Source organism: Pan paniscus, chromosome 1 (genome assembly GCF_029289425.2).
Source record: "Pan paniscus chromosome 1, NHGRI_mPanPan1-v2.0_pri, whole genome shotgun sequence".
NCBI classification, from domain to species: Eukaryota; Metazoa; Chordata; class Mammalia; order Primates; family Hominidae; genus Pan; species Pan paniscus.
The window spans coordinates 189,056,846-189,073,069 of NC_073249.2; the positions used below are offsets into that span (position 1 = coordinate 189,056,846).

The 16,224-nt window shown below is 47.0% G+C and overlaps 1 pseudogene; it reads right to left on the reverse strand.

Annotated features, from left to right (window-relative positions):
- Positions 1-996: 996 nt before the first annotated feature.
- On the reverse strand, positions 997-15,557 carry LOC100973867 (alpha-actinin-4-like; annotated as a pseudogene).
- Between the last annotated feature and the right edge of the window lie 667 nt (positions 15,558-16,224).

The following is a 16,224-nucleotide window of genomic DNA, read 5'->3' on the forward strand; positions in this document are numbered from 1 at the left end:
TCCCCATTTTACAGGTGAAGAAACAAAGGCTCAGAGAGGTAGGGAGAGGCTGGGGTAGGATCTGAGCCCACATCTGCCTGTGCTCTTAATCGTTGCACAGTAAATACTCTCTTGAACCTGGTGCACAGTAAGTGTTTGTAGATGTCAGCTGAGTTGTTCATGAGCTGTTTCATATATATTGGGGTCTCATCACCCCCAACTGACCATGTTGTGAGGCTTGTGGAACAGAATGAGAGCAGGAAAAACCTCCACTTACAAAGGGCCCACCCTGTGTGAGATTCAGCACCATGTTCAGTAAGTATGGGGAAATGACAAGAGATAAAACCAAAGGTGCAAAAGTGGTTGAAACTCAGGGATGGGAGGAGGAAGCAGAGGATTTCTGTTTCAATTATAAGCCTTGTAGTACTGTTTGACTTTTACTACTATGTACAATGTTACTTTGATTAAAAGTGAAAGTGTATTTAAACAAATTAAATAGGGAAGTGGGGACTAGTGGACTACCCTTTAGAACTTTGGATATGAAGAGAAGGAAATACAGAGCAATAACTGCCTTATATATTTGCAGTAAGGATTGAACAAACAAGGCACTTACACAATGTTTGGCCTAGAACCAGCAGCAAGAATTATTATAACATGAAGCAGAACATAGGATCAAGGTTCATCATGGGCTCATTAGACCTGAGAGATGTCATTATAAGAATAGGCTATGATAGGCCAGGCGCGGTGGCTCACACTTGTAATCCCAGCACTTTGGGAGGCCGAGGCGGGTGGATCACGAGGTCAGGAGATCAAGACCATCCTGGCTAACACAATGAAACCCCGTCTCTACTAAAAATACAAAAAAAATTAGCCAGGCATGGTGGTGGTTGCCTGTAGTCCCAGCCACTCGGGAGGCTGAGGCAGGAGAATGGCGTGAACCTGGGAGGTGGAGCTTGCAGTGAGCCGAGATCGCACCACTGCACTCCAGTCTGGGTGACAGAGCGAGACTCTGTCTTAAAAAAAAAAAAAAAAAAAAAAAAAGGCTATGATAATAAGAGATCATTATGGTCTCCACCAAAGCAGACAAATGCTACACCCTCCCCTGTCCCTTCTGTGTCCTCCAGGTCTTTTTCTCTCTTCCTTCCTTTTCTTTCTTTTAATAGAGACAGAGGAATGGGGACTGTAGAGGCCTACACCATGGGAAGGGGGCAAAGGGCTCTCCCAGCCCCTACCAGAGGCCACGAGGAAGGGTGTTTGATACGAGTCTCACCAGGAGCCTCATAGTCACTCTTGTTGTATGGAGCTATAGAGAAGGATTTGTAGACAAGGGCACCAGGCATGGCACTGGAGACCTGTTATGGGGCCAGGTGGGCAATGCAGTACTTGACCTGGTCAGAGACACCTCTCCCTGCAGCTCCTCGGCCGTGATGAAGTTCTTGTCCCCTGCCATGACCTTGAAGGAGGTAACGACCTGGCTGTGTCTACATTGGTTGTCTCCCAAGACCTGAAGTTGATGAAGGCTTGGGAGGCCACAAGGCTGCTATGGTTGGGGTCAACCACACTCCCGGTGCAGTTGAACTCAGCATTGCTCTGCTGTTATTCTCCACATTGTAGCCCAAGCTGATGAAGCAGGCCTTGAACTCTTTCAGCCCCAACACCCTGCCATGGCTCTTGTCAGTGTGACTGAAGGACACCTGAAACTCTTGCATCTGCTCCTGGCCAATGCCCTGGGTATTGCAGGTGAGGATCTGGTTCTTGACCTCACTGATGGTGCAGCCAATGGTGGTGAGCAGCTGCTCCCAGCCGTGCGGATGTGTTCCACCATGTAGCTGATATGCTTGTTGTTGAAGATGAAGACCTCCTGGAGGAGCTGGTGCTCTGCGTCAGCAGGTCCAGGTTCAGCTTGTGGTCCATGATGTTTTGCTCATATTGCTTCAGGTTTAGCTGGTCCTCTGGGTTCCCCTTCATTTTGATGGAGCTGCACCCACTTTCCTCCATCTTGGTCTGGATCCAGGGCCCCATGACATTGGCCTGGCTGGAGAACTGGTGGTGGAGGTGCTCGTTGGACTGCTGCTTGCTCTGCTCCTCCAGAAGTGCATAATCCTGCTTTGACACCAACTGCTGCACCTTTGCCCACTGGGAGTGGATGATCTGTGTGGGGTCGGGGGAGGTGACAGTGGTGTAGGGGTTGCTGCCTGACAGCTTGGTATGTTTGCTATCTGTGATCCTCTGGGCTTCCTTGTGGGTGGCCAGGATAGCCTCTTTCTCCCTATCATTATGTGGCAGGGTCAACTTTTGGCTGTGGGCTGAGATCAGGCCCTCAATCTTCTCGGTATTGTAGATGAGGAACGTGTCCTGGAGCTCCTCCACGGCACTCTCCATCCAGTTGTAGAAGGCTCTGCCCACTTGGCATACTCCAGGTACAGATGATCAGTGGCCTCCAGCTGCTTCTTCGTTATCTCCAGGGCTTCCCTGTGACTGTGGGTCAGAGAGTGCAGGGTTTCCCACTGCTTGTAAATCTTCTGGCACTGGGCATTGACAGCTGTGGGAGTCACAGTAATCCAGCTCATTGAGTTCCTGGGCAGTGTCCTCTATGATATTGTGAAATAATGTATTTGGTCTTTGATCCTGCTTCCTGGCATACAATGACTAAAAAATAATTAGAATTTCCAAAACAATGTCTTTTTGTATGCTGATGAGTTGATGGATGGCTGGCAGCCCCTAGGGAGCTTCAGGATGGAGGCTGGTCACCAGAAAAACCAAGGGATAAGTAGAGAGTTGGGACTTTCAGCCCCACTGCCCAACCCCTGAGGAGGGAAGAGGGGCTGAAGATTAAGCTGATCAGCAATAGCCAGTGATTTAATCAATCATGCCTATATAATGAAGCCTCCATAAAACCCTGAAAAGACAGGGTTCACAGAGCTTCTGGAGAGCTGAACACATGGAGGTTCCTGAAGAGTGGCATCCCCAGAGAGGGCATGGAAGTCCCAAGTCCCCTTTCCCACACCTTGCCCTATGTGTCTCTTCATCTGTATCCTTTGTAATATCCTGTGTAATAAACAAGCCAATGTAAGTAAAGCGTTTTTCTGAGTTCTGTGAGCTGCTCTAGCAAATTAATGGAACCCAAGTAGGGGGTAGCAGGATCCCCAATTTATAGCCAGTTGGTCTGAAGCACAGGCAAAAATAATTGGGCTTGTGATTAGCATCTGAAGTGGAGGCAGTATTGCAGGACTGAGCCCCTTCCCTGTGGGATCTGACACTATCTCCAGGTAGATAACGTCAGAATTGAATTGAACTGGAGGACGACCCGCTGGTGTCTGCTGCAGATTTGATTGCTTGTTCCGTGGGTGGGGAAAACCCCACACACATTTGGTCACAGAAGCATTCTGGGTTGTGTGAGAGCAGAGGAAAAGTAGTTTGAGTTTTTTCCATTCTCAGAGCCTTGATCAGCTCCACAAAGTCCTGGTGTATGGCCAGATCACTCTCGAAGGCTTCATGGTTGTGGATAAGGGCTTTGATGTCTGATAGGGTGGCTATCTCATAGTCCCGCTGCTTAAGCCTGGCTTCCTTCTCATCGGTCCAGGCCTCATGGATGGAGGTCTTCTGGAACTTCTCTGCCAGGTGGTCGAGCTGCTCCAGCCTGTGAATATCATTCAGCAGCAACTCCTCATGTCAATTCTTGGCGTGCTCCAGGTGCTGCCCACTGTTGTTGTTCAAGACCATCTTACCCTCAGAGCCCATGAAGGCAGGCTGCTTGCTTAGGCGCAGCTTGGTCTGCAGCGTGTTGAAGGTGATCTCCAGCTGGCCCCTCTCCTGCACCTTGGACAGCTTGTGGATGCACCAGTAGTCATGAAAGACTTCTGCTACATCTCCTGGAAGGTCTTTTGGGGTATGGGGTTCTCCAGTCAGGGGCTGTTTTGCTGAATCCACTCCAGGAGATCACTGGCCAGCCTCTTGTAATTTTCCATCAACTGCTCATGCCCCTGGTAGACAGCCAACATTTTGCAGTTCTGGTTGGTGGCAGTTGCTACTAAAAATACAAAAAATTAGCCAGGCGTGGTAGCACATACCTGTAATCCCAGTTCCTTGGGAGGCTGAGACAGGAGAATCACTTGAACTCAGGAGGTGGAGGTTGCAGTGAGGCGAGATCAGGCCATTGCACTCCAGTCTGTGCGACAGAGTGAGACTGTCTCAAAAAAAAAGGTCGGGTGCAGTGGCTCATACCTGTAATCCCAACACTTTGGGAGGCTGAGGCAGGTGGATAACCTGAGGTCAGGAGTTCGAGACCAGCCTGACCAACATGATGAAACCCCATCTCTACTAAAAATACAAAATTAGCCAGGTGTGGTGGCGCTTGCCTGTAATCCCAGCTACTTGGGAGGCTGAGGCAGGATAATCACTTGAATCCAGGAGGCGGATGTTGCAGTGAACGGAGGTTGCAACATTGCGCTCCGGCCTGAGAGACGAGTAAGACTTCGTCTAAAAAAAAAAAATTACAATGTTAGTTTAGCGATATTGATTTTCTTTTAGTTACTGTTTGTATTATGTACTGTTTGCACATACTATCCTGTTTGTATGTTTGTTTGTTTACAACCTTTGCTTTAACATATCTGTATCCTTATGTGGAAATTTCTTTTCTTTCTTTCTTTTTTTTGAGATGGAGTTTCGCTCTTGTTGCCCAGGCTGGAGTGCAATGGCGCAATCTTGGCTCACCACGACCCCCCGGGCTCAAGCGATTCTTCTGCCTCAGCCTTCCAAGTAGCTGGGATTACAGGCATGCGCCACCATGCTTGGCTAATTTTGTATTTTTAGTAGAGATGGGGTTTCTCCATGTTGGTCAAGCTGGTCTTAAACTCCCGACCTCAGGTGATCTGCCCACCTTGGCTTCCCAAAGTGCTGGGATTACAGGCATGAACCACTGTGACTGGCTATGTGGAAGTTTTTTAAATCAGTATAAAGTTGCTGTTTAAAACCCAATCTGGGCCAGGTGTGGTGGCTCATGCCCATAATCCCAGCACTTTGGGAGGCTGAGGCAAATGGATCACTTGAGCTCAGGAGCTCAAGACCAGCCTTCACAACATGGCGAAACCTCATCTCCACCAAAAAAAGAAAAGTACTAAAATTAGCTGGGCATGATGGCGTCCGCCTGGAGTCCCAGCTACTTAGGAGATTGAGGTGTGAAGATCACTCAAGTCCAGGAGGCAGAGGTTGCAGTGAGCTGTGATCATGCCACTGAACTCCAGCCTGGGTGACAGAATGAGACCTTGTCTCAAAAAATAGAGCCCCTCTGCCCGGCCAGCCGCTCTGTCCAGGAGGGAGGTGGGGGGGTCAGCCTCCCGCCCGGCCAGCCGCCCCGTCCGGGAGGGAGGTGGGGGGGTCAGCCCCCCGCCCGGCCAGCCGCCCCGTCCGGGAGGGAGGTGGGGGGGTCAGCCCCCCGCCCGGCCAGCCGCCCCGTCCGGGAGGGAGGTGGGGGGGTCAGCCCCCCGCCCGGCCAGCCGCCCCGTCCGGGACGGAGGTGGGGGGGTCAGCCCCCCGCCCGGCCAGCCGCCCCGTCCGGGAGGGAGGTGGGGGGGTCAGCCCCCAGCCCGGCCAGCCGCCCTGTCCGGGAGGGAGGTGGGGGGTGTCAGCCCCCCGCCCGGCCAGCCGCCCTGTCCGGGAGGTGAGGGGCGCCTCTGCCCGGCCGCCTCTACCGGGAAGTGAGGAGCCCCTCTGCCCGGCCAGCCGCCCCGTCCGGGAGGGAGGTGGGGGGGTTAGCCCCCCGCCTGGCCAGCCGCCCCGTCCGGGAAGTGAGGGGCGCCTCTGCCCGGCCGCCCCTACTGGGAAGTGAGGAGCCCCTCTGCCCGGCCAGCCGCCCTGTCCGGGAGGGAGGTGGGGGGTCAGCCCCCCGCCCGGCCAGCCACCCCGTCCGGGAGGGAGGTGGGGGGGGTCAGCCCCCCGCCCGGCTAGCCGCCCCGTCCGGGAGGTGAGGGGCGCTTCTGCCCGGCCACCCCTACTGAGAAGTGAGGAGCTCCTCTGCCTGGCCACCACCCCATCTGGGAGGTGTACTCAACAGCTCATTGAGAACGGGCCATGAAGACAATGGCGGTTTTGTGGAATAGAAAGGGGGGAAAGGTGGGGAAAAGATTGAGAAATCGGATGGTTGCCGTGTCTGTGTAGAAAGAGGTAGACATGGGAGACTTTTCATTTTGTTCTGTACTAAGAAAAATTCTTCTGCCTTGGGATCCTGTTGATCTGTGACCTTACCCCCAACCCTGTGCTCTCTGAAACATGTGCTGTATCCACTCAGGGTTGAATGGATTAAGGGCGGTGCAAGAAGTGCTTTGTTAAACAGATGCTTGAAGGCAGCATGCTCGTTAAGAGTCATCACCACTCCCTAATCTCAAGTACCCAGGGACACAAACACTGCGGAAGGCGGCAGGGTCCTCTGCCTAGGAAAACCAGAGAACTTTGTTCACTTGTTTATCTGCTGACCTTCCCTCCACTATTGTCCTGTGACCCTGCCAAATCCCCCTCTGCGAGAAACACCCAAGAATGATCAATAAAAAAGAAAAAAAAAAAAAAAAGAGAAAAATAAATAAATAAATAAATAAAAAATAAAAAATAAAAAATTAAAAAAAATTAAAAAAAACCCCAAAACAAAAATCCAATCTGGGCTGGCCATGGTGGTTCTCCCCTATAATCCCAGTGCTTTGGGAGGCTGAGGCAGAAGGATTTCTTGAGGGCAGCAGTTCGAGAGCAGCCTGGACAACATAGCAAGACCCTGACTCTACAAAATTTTTAAAAAAAATTAGCCAGGTGCAGTGGCACATGCCTGTAGTCCTAGCTATTTTAGAGGCTAAGGTGGGAGGATTGCTTGAGCCCAGGAGGTTGAGGCTGCAGTGAACTATGATTGCACCACTGCACTCCAGCCTGGGCAACAGAACAAGATCCTGTCTCTAAGAAATTTTTTTACTACTAAAAAATAAAAATAATAAGTAAATTAGAAACTCAATCTGACTATCTTTGTTTTTATTTTATTTTATTTTGTTTGGTTTTAGTTTTTGAGACAGGGTCTCACTCTCACCCAGGCTGGAGTGCAGTGTCACAATCATGGCTCACTGCAGCCTCAACCTCCCAGGCTCAAGTGATCTTCCCACCTCAGCCTCTCAAGTAGCTGGGGCCACAGGTGTGCATCACCATGCCCAGCTACTTTTTGTATTCTTTCACAGAGACGGGGTTTTACCATATTATCCAGGCTGGTCTCTACCTCCTGGGCTCAAGTGACCCTCCTGCCTGAGCCTCCCAGAGTGCTGGGATTACAGGCATGAGCCACAGCACCCGGCCCAATCTTTGTTTTAAAATAGGAATATTTAGTCCATTTATATTTAAAATAGTTATTTATACATCTGAGTTTCAAGATATCCTAGTATTTGTATTCTATCTATCCCACATGTTCGATGTTCCTTTTTTCCTCTCTTCTAAATCTTTTTTGATTATTTTTATTATTCCAAATGTTTCTACATTAGCTTGTTAGTAACATATTTTTGTTACTATTTTTCCATGATTACCATGGTAATTACAGCATGCATCCTTGACTTGCTAAAGTTTAATATAAATTAATTCTTTTACCACTTCATAGACAATGCAAGTACCTTAAAATACTTTAACTCCATTTATCTGCTCCCACACTCTGTGCTATTTTTGTGATGTGTTTTAATTCTGTGTGCATTTAGAACTTCACATGACATTATCACTTTATACAGTTATTGTTCATTTATTTTTACCCACATATTTACTTTCTTTATACCTTATTTTTTTCCTGGATGTTCATAATTCCTTTTGAGTTTTTTTTAAAAATTCCCTTTAATATGTCTTTAGTGTGGATCTGTGAAGAATTTTGACTGTGGGAAAACATATTTATTTTACCTTCATTTTTGAAGAATATTTTCACTGAGTATAGCATTTTAGATTGATATTTTCTTTTAGCACTTTATAGATGCCATTCCATCATCTCCTGGATTTTATCATTTCTATGAAAGAGTCAGTTGTCAGTCTTTTTATTTTATTTTATTTTCGAGACAGGTCTCGCTCTGTCTCCCAGTTTGGTGTGCAGTGGCATAAACACAGCTCACTACAGACTTGACCTCCCAGGCTCAAATGATTCTCCTCCCACCTCAGCCTTCTGAGTAGCTAGGACAACAGGGGCATGCCGCTATGCCTGGATAATTTTTCTATTTTTAGTGGAGATGGGATTTCACCACGTTGCCCAGGCTGGTCTCAAACTGCTGGGCTCAAGTGATCCTCCTGTCTCAGCCTCCCAAAGTGCTGAGATTACAAGCATGAGCCACTGTGCCTGGCCTCAGCCCTTTTTTCAAAAAATTGAGACAGTCTTGTTCTGTTGCTCAGGCTGGAGTGCAGTGGTGTGATCCTAGCTCACTGTAGCCTCAACCTGCTGGGTCAAGTGATCCCCCACTACAACTTCCTGAGTAGCTGGGACTACAGGTGCACACCATCATGTCTGGCTAATTCTTGTATTTTTTTTTGTAGAGATGGAGTCTCGCTGTGTTGCCTAGGCTGATATTGAACTCCTGGCCTCAAGTGATCCTTCTTCCTTGGCCTTCCAAAGTGCTGGGGTTACAGGCATGAGCAACCATGCCTAGCCAAAGTTGTTCGTGTGTGTGTGTGTGTGTGTGTGTATGTGTGTGTGTGTGTTTTGTTTGTTTGTTTGTTTTGAGACAGTCTCACTCTATTGCCCAAGCTGGAGTGCAGTGGTGCAATCTTGGCTCACTGCAACCTCCGCTTCCCGGGTTCAAGCAATCCTCCTGCCTCAGCCTCCCCAGTAGCTGGGACTATGGGAGCGTGCCACCATGCCTGGCTAATTTTTGTATTTTTAGTAGAGATGGGGTTTCACCATGTTGGCCAGGCTGGTCTTGAACTCCTGACCTCAGGTGATCCGCCTGCCTCGGCCTCCCAAAGTGCTGGTATTACAGGCATGAGCCACCACACTCCACCATTGTCAGTCTTAATGTTGTTCCTTTGAAGGTAATGTGTCTCTCCCTCTAATTGCTTTTAATATTTTTTCTTTGTCTTTGGTTTTCAGCAGTTTTATTATGAAATGCTTAAATACAGTTTTCGGCCAACCGTGGTGGCTCATGCTTATAATCTCAGCACTTTGGGAGGCCGAGGTGGGCAGATCACTTGAGGTTGGGACTTTGAGACCAACCTGGCCAACATGGCAAAACCCTGTCTCTAATAAAAATACAAAAATTAGCTGGGCATGGTGGCACGTGCCTCAGCTACTTGGGAGGCTGAGGCAGGAGGATTGCTCGAACCCGGGAGGCAGAGGGTTGCAGTGAGCCGACATGACACCACTGCACTCCAGCGTGGGTGACAGAGTGAGACGCTGTCTCAAAAAAAAAAAAAAGTGTAGTTTTCTTTGCATTTATCCTGCTTGGGATTGATAGTGCTTCTTGAGTATGTGTCTTGATATCTTTCATCAATTTTGGAAAATTTTCAACTACTCTCTTTTCAAATAGTACTTCTTTCCTATTTCCTCTTTCTTCTCTTTCTAGGACTCTAATTCCATGTATTTAGGCCTTTTTGCCATGTCCCATATGTCTCTTTCTCTCTTACCTATATATATATATTTTATTATACTTTAAGTTTTAGGGTACATGTGTACAACGTGCAGGTTAGTTACATATGTATACATGTGCCATGTTGGTGTGCTGCACCCATTAACTCGTCATTTAACATTAGGTATATCTCCTAATGCTATCCCTCCCCCCACCCCACAACAGGCCCCGGTGTGTGATGTTCCCCTTCCTGTGTCCATGTGTTCTCATTGTTCAATTCCCACCTATAAGTGAGAATATGCGGTGTTTGGTTTTTTGTCCTTGTGATAGTTTGCTGAGAATGATGGTTTCCAGCTTCATCCATGTGCCTACAAAGGACATGAACTCATCATTTTTTATGGCTGCATAGTATTCCATGGTGTATATGTGCCACATTTTCTTAATCCAGTCTATCATTGTTGGACATTTGGCTTGGTTCCAAGTCTTTGCTATCATGAATAGTGCCACAATGAACATACATGTGCGTGTGTCTTTATAGCAGCATGATTTATAATCCTTTGGGTATATACCCAGTAATGGGATTGCTGGGTCAAATGGTATTTCTAGTTCTAGATCCCTGAAGAATGGCCACACTGACTTCCACAATGGTTGAACTAGTTTACAGTCCCACCAACAGTGTAAAAGTGTTCCTATTTCTCCACATCCTCTCCAGCACCTGTTGTTTCCTGACTTTTTAATGATCGCCATTCTAACTGGTGTGAGATGGTATCTCATTGTGGTTTTGATTTGCATTTCTCTGATGGCCAGTGATGATGAGCATTTTTTCATGTGTCTTTTGGCTGCATAAATGTCTTCTTTTGAGAAGTGTCTGTTCATATCCTTTGCCCACTTGTTGATGGGGTTGTTTGTTTTTTTCTTGTAAATTTGTTTGAGTTCATTATAGATTCTTGATATTAGCCCTTTGTCAGATGAGCAGATTGCAAAAATTTTCTCCCATTCTGTAGGTTGCCTGTTCACTCTGATGGTAGTTTCTTTTGCTGTACAGAAGCTCTTTAGTTTAATTAGATCCTATTTGTCAATTTTGGCTTTTGTTGCCATTGCTTTTGGTGTTTTAGACATGAAGTCCTTGCCCATGCCTATTTTCAATTCTTTTCTCTCTTCTGATACTAGATATTTTATGCTGAAACTATATTTCACATCATTAATCCTAGAATTAGCTGTGTCTAACCTGCTATCAGCTCCATCTACTATGTTAAATTCAATTATTATATTTTTCAGTTCTAGGATTTCAATTGCATTCTTTTTTAGAGTATCCAGGTTTGGTGATTTTGCACTCTACCACAATTCCAATGCAAAATCTTACTGTTCTATACAGATCTACTCCTATCCAATTATATCAACCAATACAATCTCATTTTTGTTTAAGCCAGTTTTATTTGGTTTCCTGTTAAACACGACTGAAAAATCTTAACTGCCAATGTGGAGATATCCCCCTTCATGATGTTGTAATAATGGCTGCAGCAGCTCCAGGTGTCAAATGCAGACATGACATCCAGAGAAGAAGTGGAATGCTGCCTGTCATCCATCTCTGTTTATTAGGAGTGAAAATCTTTTCTATAATTTCTAATTCAGAAGGCCAGGGTTGTAATCACACACTACATGGAATGGGATGGGAATGATTACCAAACAGCAATCTTTACTTATCCCTGAACTTGGGGAGAGGATCATCTTTCACTAGCAAACAACTACAGTAGAAGAACATCCAAATAAAACTGGGACTCTGCCAGCAATATAAAATATGAAAGGGGAAAGCTATTGGGTAAATAATCAACAGTGTTTACCACACTAATAGATGTATTAATTTTCTGTAAAGTTGTGTGTGTGGGTAGAAAATATCAGGAATTGTACATATCAATCTTTAGCAGAATTTAAATTTGGGAGGGGGACTATCTGGAGTGGAAAGGATGGATATTTTTACTTATACAATTTTCATTAGTTTATATTACTTTGGTGATTTAAATTTAAAAGAACTTCAATCTAAAAATGGGCTGCTCAGAATTAGAGCTAGAACAAAAATATAGAGTCAGAAGGCTGGATATGGTGGTCCACACCTGTAATCCCAATGCTTTGGGAGGTCGAGGCAGGAGGATCACTTTAGGCCAGACTTTGAGACCAGCCTGGGGAACATAGTGATACCCTGTCTCTACAAAAGAAAAAATAAAAAGAATTATCAGCATGGTGGTGTGTGCCTGTAGTCCTAGCTACCCAGGAGGTTGGAGGATTGCTTGAGCCCAGGAGGTTGAGGGTGCAGTGAGCTATGATTGCACCACTGCACTCCAGCCTGGGCAACAGAGTGCTTGTCTCTAATACATACATAAATATATGTATGTGTGTATATATATATATATGTGTGTGTGTGTGTGTGTGTGTATGTGTGTGTGTATGTATATATGTATTAGGGAGAAAGAGAGAGAGAGAGAGAGTCAGAGAAGCACATATTTGTATATTCCATCCCAGTCCTGGCCCCTACACAGTTACTCAGGTGCCAGTAGCAGGTTTATTCCTTCTGGGGATTTGGAGGCACAAAGCTATCCGAGCCTGATGCCATCAAATATTTAAACCATTCACCTCCCTCCCGTCCCACTCTCAAAGCTGTCTTCACATCATAAATTGGCTTCCTGTGCATATTTTCTTACAGGGAAAGAATGTGCTGGACATGGCATTGTGAGCATTCTGGTCCCCTTGGCAGTTCCATTTCTCATCATAAATTAATACATTGCTTCTCTGGCTCAGATAGCAGGATAGGAGCTGGGTTAGTAGGATCTACTTTCCATTCCCCAATAGATAGATTCTCTCTTAATGCTGTTAAAGTCAAGTTCATAAGCCTGGACCATGATGAATTTACCAAGGTAAAAGTCACCTCTGATGCCACTTGGCAGCTGGCCAGCCAGCCTGCCCTGATGACACTCCTGTCTCTTCAAGCACATTTCTTTCAGACTCCTGTGCTTCCTAGCCACATTCATCTCAATCAGCTCTCTTTCTTTATCCCTCATTCTGTCTTTTCCTCTATGACTCTCTCTCTCTAATTATATATATCTTTCTCTCTTCCTACTTCACCACTTAATCTTCCTTTTTCTTTCTTTCTTTTTTTTTTTTTTTTTTTGACGGAATTTCTGTCTTTTTTGCTCTGGCTGGAGTGCAATGGCATGATCTCGGCTCACTGCAACCTCTGCCTCCCAAGTTCAAGCAATTCTCCTGCCTCGGCCTCCTGAGTAGCTGGGACTACAGGTGCACACCACTATGTCCAGCTATTTTGTATTTTTAGTAGAGATGGAGTTTCACCATGTTGGCCAGACTGGTCTCGAACTCCTGACCTCAGGTAATCCACTCGCCTCAGCCTCCCAAAGTGCTGTGGTTACAGGTGTAAGCCACCGTGCCCAGACTTCTTTTCCTTTTTTCTTCTGTTTTTTGTTTGTTTGTTTGTTGTTGTTGTTTACCTTAATTAACCATGGAGTTGAAAAATAATATATACCAGAGCTATGTGCCAAGCACAGAGCTGGGTCACATGTAAAAATTATATTCTGACCTCGCAATAACTCTGAAAACTGTTTTTGTTCCTATTTTACAAAGAAAGAAGTGGAGGCTCATAAAGGGTAAGTAGTTGTGTTTCATAATCTTAAAGGTTTTCTCTGCTGAATTTTCAAAATTAGTAAATTAAATGCTTTGTGCTTCCTTTATCTAAGAAAATACAGTTTAGGCCAGGCATGGTGGCTCATGATTATAATCCCAGCACTTTGGGAGGCTGAGGTGGGTGGATCACTTGAGGTCAGCAGTTTGAGACCAGCCTGGCCAACATGGCGAAACCCCATCTCGACTAAAAATACAAAATTAGCCAGCTGTGGTGGTGTGCACTTGTAGTCCCAGCTACTTGGGAGGCTGAGGCAGGAGTATCGCTTGAACCTGGGAAGTAGAGGTTGCAGTGGACTGAAATCAGGCCACTGCACTCCAGCCTGGGCAACAGAGTGAGACACTGTCACACACACACACAAAAAAAAGATGACCCTTTGAACAATAAAGCTCTCACTGCTCTTTGCCTCTCCCCATCCTTCTTCCTGAGAGTGGGACTTGACCCTGATTCCCCTGACACAATCTTAAACTTCTTTATGGAGGAGATAACCTTCTCTGTCCAGTCAGGCTCAACATACTTTCTGTATCTGTGCAAAAGGAAGAGGTCAAATCTTCAGCACCTAGATTTGTAACTTTCAGTAACTTGGAGATGGAGGTTGTGGTAACATTAAATCTGCTCCCTGGAAGGTCACTTTTTATTATTTTGGGTGTTTAATTAAGTTGCTCGGCCTCATCAAGTGTCCTCCCCACGATCCTAGAAGATAGTGAGGTAGAAGTAGAGAGGAGTATCCCTTCCAGCCTGCTTCAGTAGAGGTCTGAGAGGAGCAAAAGAGAAAACAAGATGTTTCTGGGTGGGTTCCAGGCCCCTCCACCCTTCTGCAGGGGAGTGAAGGGTGCTTATCTCCTGAAGACATGAATTGATGGATTTTGGTTATAGGCTGGAGGAGGAGACGCAACCACTGTATTTTCTTAGGTAAAGGAAATATAAAGCATTTAATTTACTAATTTTGAAAATTAAGCAGAGAAAATCTTTAAGATTATGAAGCAAAACTACTTACTCTTTATGATCCTGCCGAGGATCAGAACATGGCAGCAGAGAAGTCCCAGGTCCAGCTGAATGTCCAGACTCTGTTGGATTCAGCACCATGGACAGAAAGCAGCCCAAAGCTGCTGAGGGCTGAGGGTTGAATGCCATAGACAGATACCCCTTCTCTGTCCCCACCCCCAATTTCACTAGTCCCCATTGCTATTCCTGGGAGGAACCTAACCCCTTCCATTAGTTAACTGGCCCCCAGCACTTAAAGGTCGAGATAAACAATGGGTTGGTTTCCTTCTAAGGCCCTCCGGAATTTCTTTACTGAGCTGTCTGTTCTGCAGCTTCCTGGTAGAGTGGGGTCCGCCTTAGAGCAACTCTTATTAACATCCAGCTGATTTGCATATATCTGCATTCACTGGGGCTTCTCCATTCTGGTTCTATTGTAAATGAATTGCTCAGAGGAAGAAAGGGAAGGATTATTTCACTCCTTTTTTTTCCTCTTCTTTCCCCCTATTCCTAGGGTCTCCGTCTGGAAATTTCCCCCAGATGCCTGAAGGTGTGTGTGGTGGAAGAGGGTAGAAACCAGACTCCAACAGTCAGGTGTTTGCCAGAGCATCCTATGTAGATTTCCCCAGATAATTTCCCCCATCTGTTTGGTTTCTGAAAGATCCTTGTCAGGTTCAGAGGAAGTCTGTATTTTGTTTTAGCACCGAGGGTCAGAACCTCTGGGCTGAAGTCCCTGGAGCTTCAGTAAGAAGCCATGATTGGTGCCTTAGAGCCTGCTAAGGGGATGGAACCCGGTTTTAAAGAGGAGTGAGGGGTGGTGGAGTGAGGACTCATTTTGAAATGAAAGGAGTCCTGGGTCTCTAAGCAGCTTCTAAAAATACCATCTCCCAGAGCTGGAGGCAGGGGGAGGGGAGAAATCGAGCGTGAGGAGAATGAAGATGGAAAGGAGGTGGCAGTGTGAGAACCCTTCCTCAGGTAGGTCTGGTTTTAGAAGTCCCGCCTGCATCCAAGGACTGGAGGGATGCCACACCTCCTTCTGCTTCCTCAGCGGGCTTTTCTCCCGTGGTGTCCAAGCCACAGCCTCTCCTGATGACCTTTCTTTCTGCAGGTAAAGAAGACCAATTCCTCCCACCTACTCCTCCTATTGCTACTGTCCAGCAAGTATGTCTGAGTGGGCACGTGTGCATTTACTCGCACATATACACACGCACACACGTAGAAATGGCACATGAAAGCGGGTTGTAAATGGCCAGTGATCTACGATGCCAGGAATCCTCCTTACACTCGGCGTTCAAAGAGGTATGGACTCTGGCAGAGACAGCGTGGTTCACCAGGGCATCCGCAGCACAGAGCATGGCGCCCAGTGAGGGCTGGGTGGAGGGGTGAGGGATACATATATGCAAAAGCACAGACACTCAGACCGCAGGGGCCAAGTAGTCACAGGACTCACACTCACTCTCGAGGTTTCTCAGGCTATATTCGCTTCCAAATAGAGAGGGGGTGGGTCCCCCAAGAAAAGAGCTCGGAAAAGCCACGAGGTGGGTGGAGCTTTCTCCCCTCAAGTTCAGCCCAGATGGTGGCGCTCAGTAGCCGCCTCCCTCGTCCTGGAGGGCCCCAACCCTTCCCACCACCAAAGTGTTAAACCCTCAGCTTGCACATAAATGACCTTCACTAGACAGAGGTCGTGTTCCACGTTTTCTTGCGGCGTCTTCAGCGCCGGCTGAACTCTGCCAGGATTGCTCCGCCTCTCTCGCAGATGTCTCCGATTCCGGGCCTCTGTGCTGTTCACCAGTCCCCTGGGGTGGGCGGAGTGGGGTGATCAAAGAGGGGAACCCCCGACTCTGAGCAGACTGAGGGCATGGGTGGTTGTGAGGTGTGCTGCTTGTATCTTGACAGCAGGAGCAAGAACCTGAGGAACCGATCGTTCATGCAAAACCGCCACCGCCCCCATCCCAGCGTCCACATGGTTTTCCAGCCTCGGAAGCGCGTTGGTAGGGCAGGACCCCGTCCCTCACTTTGCTC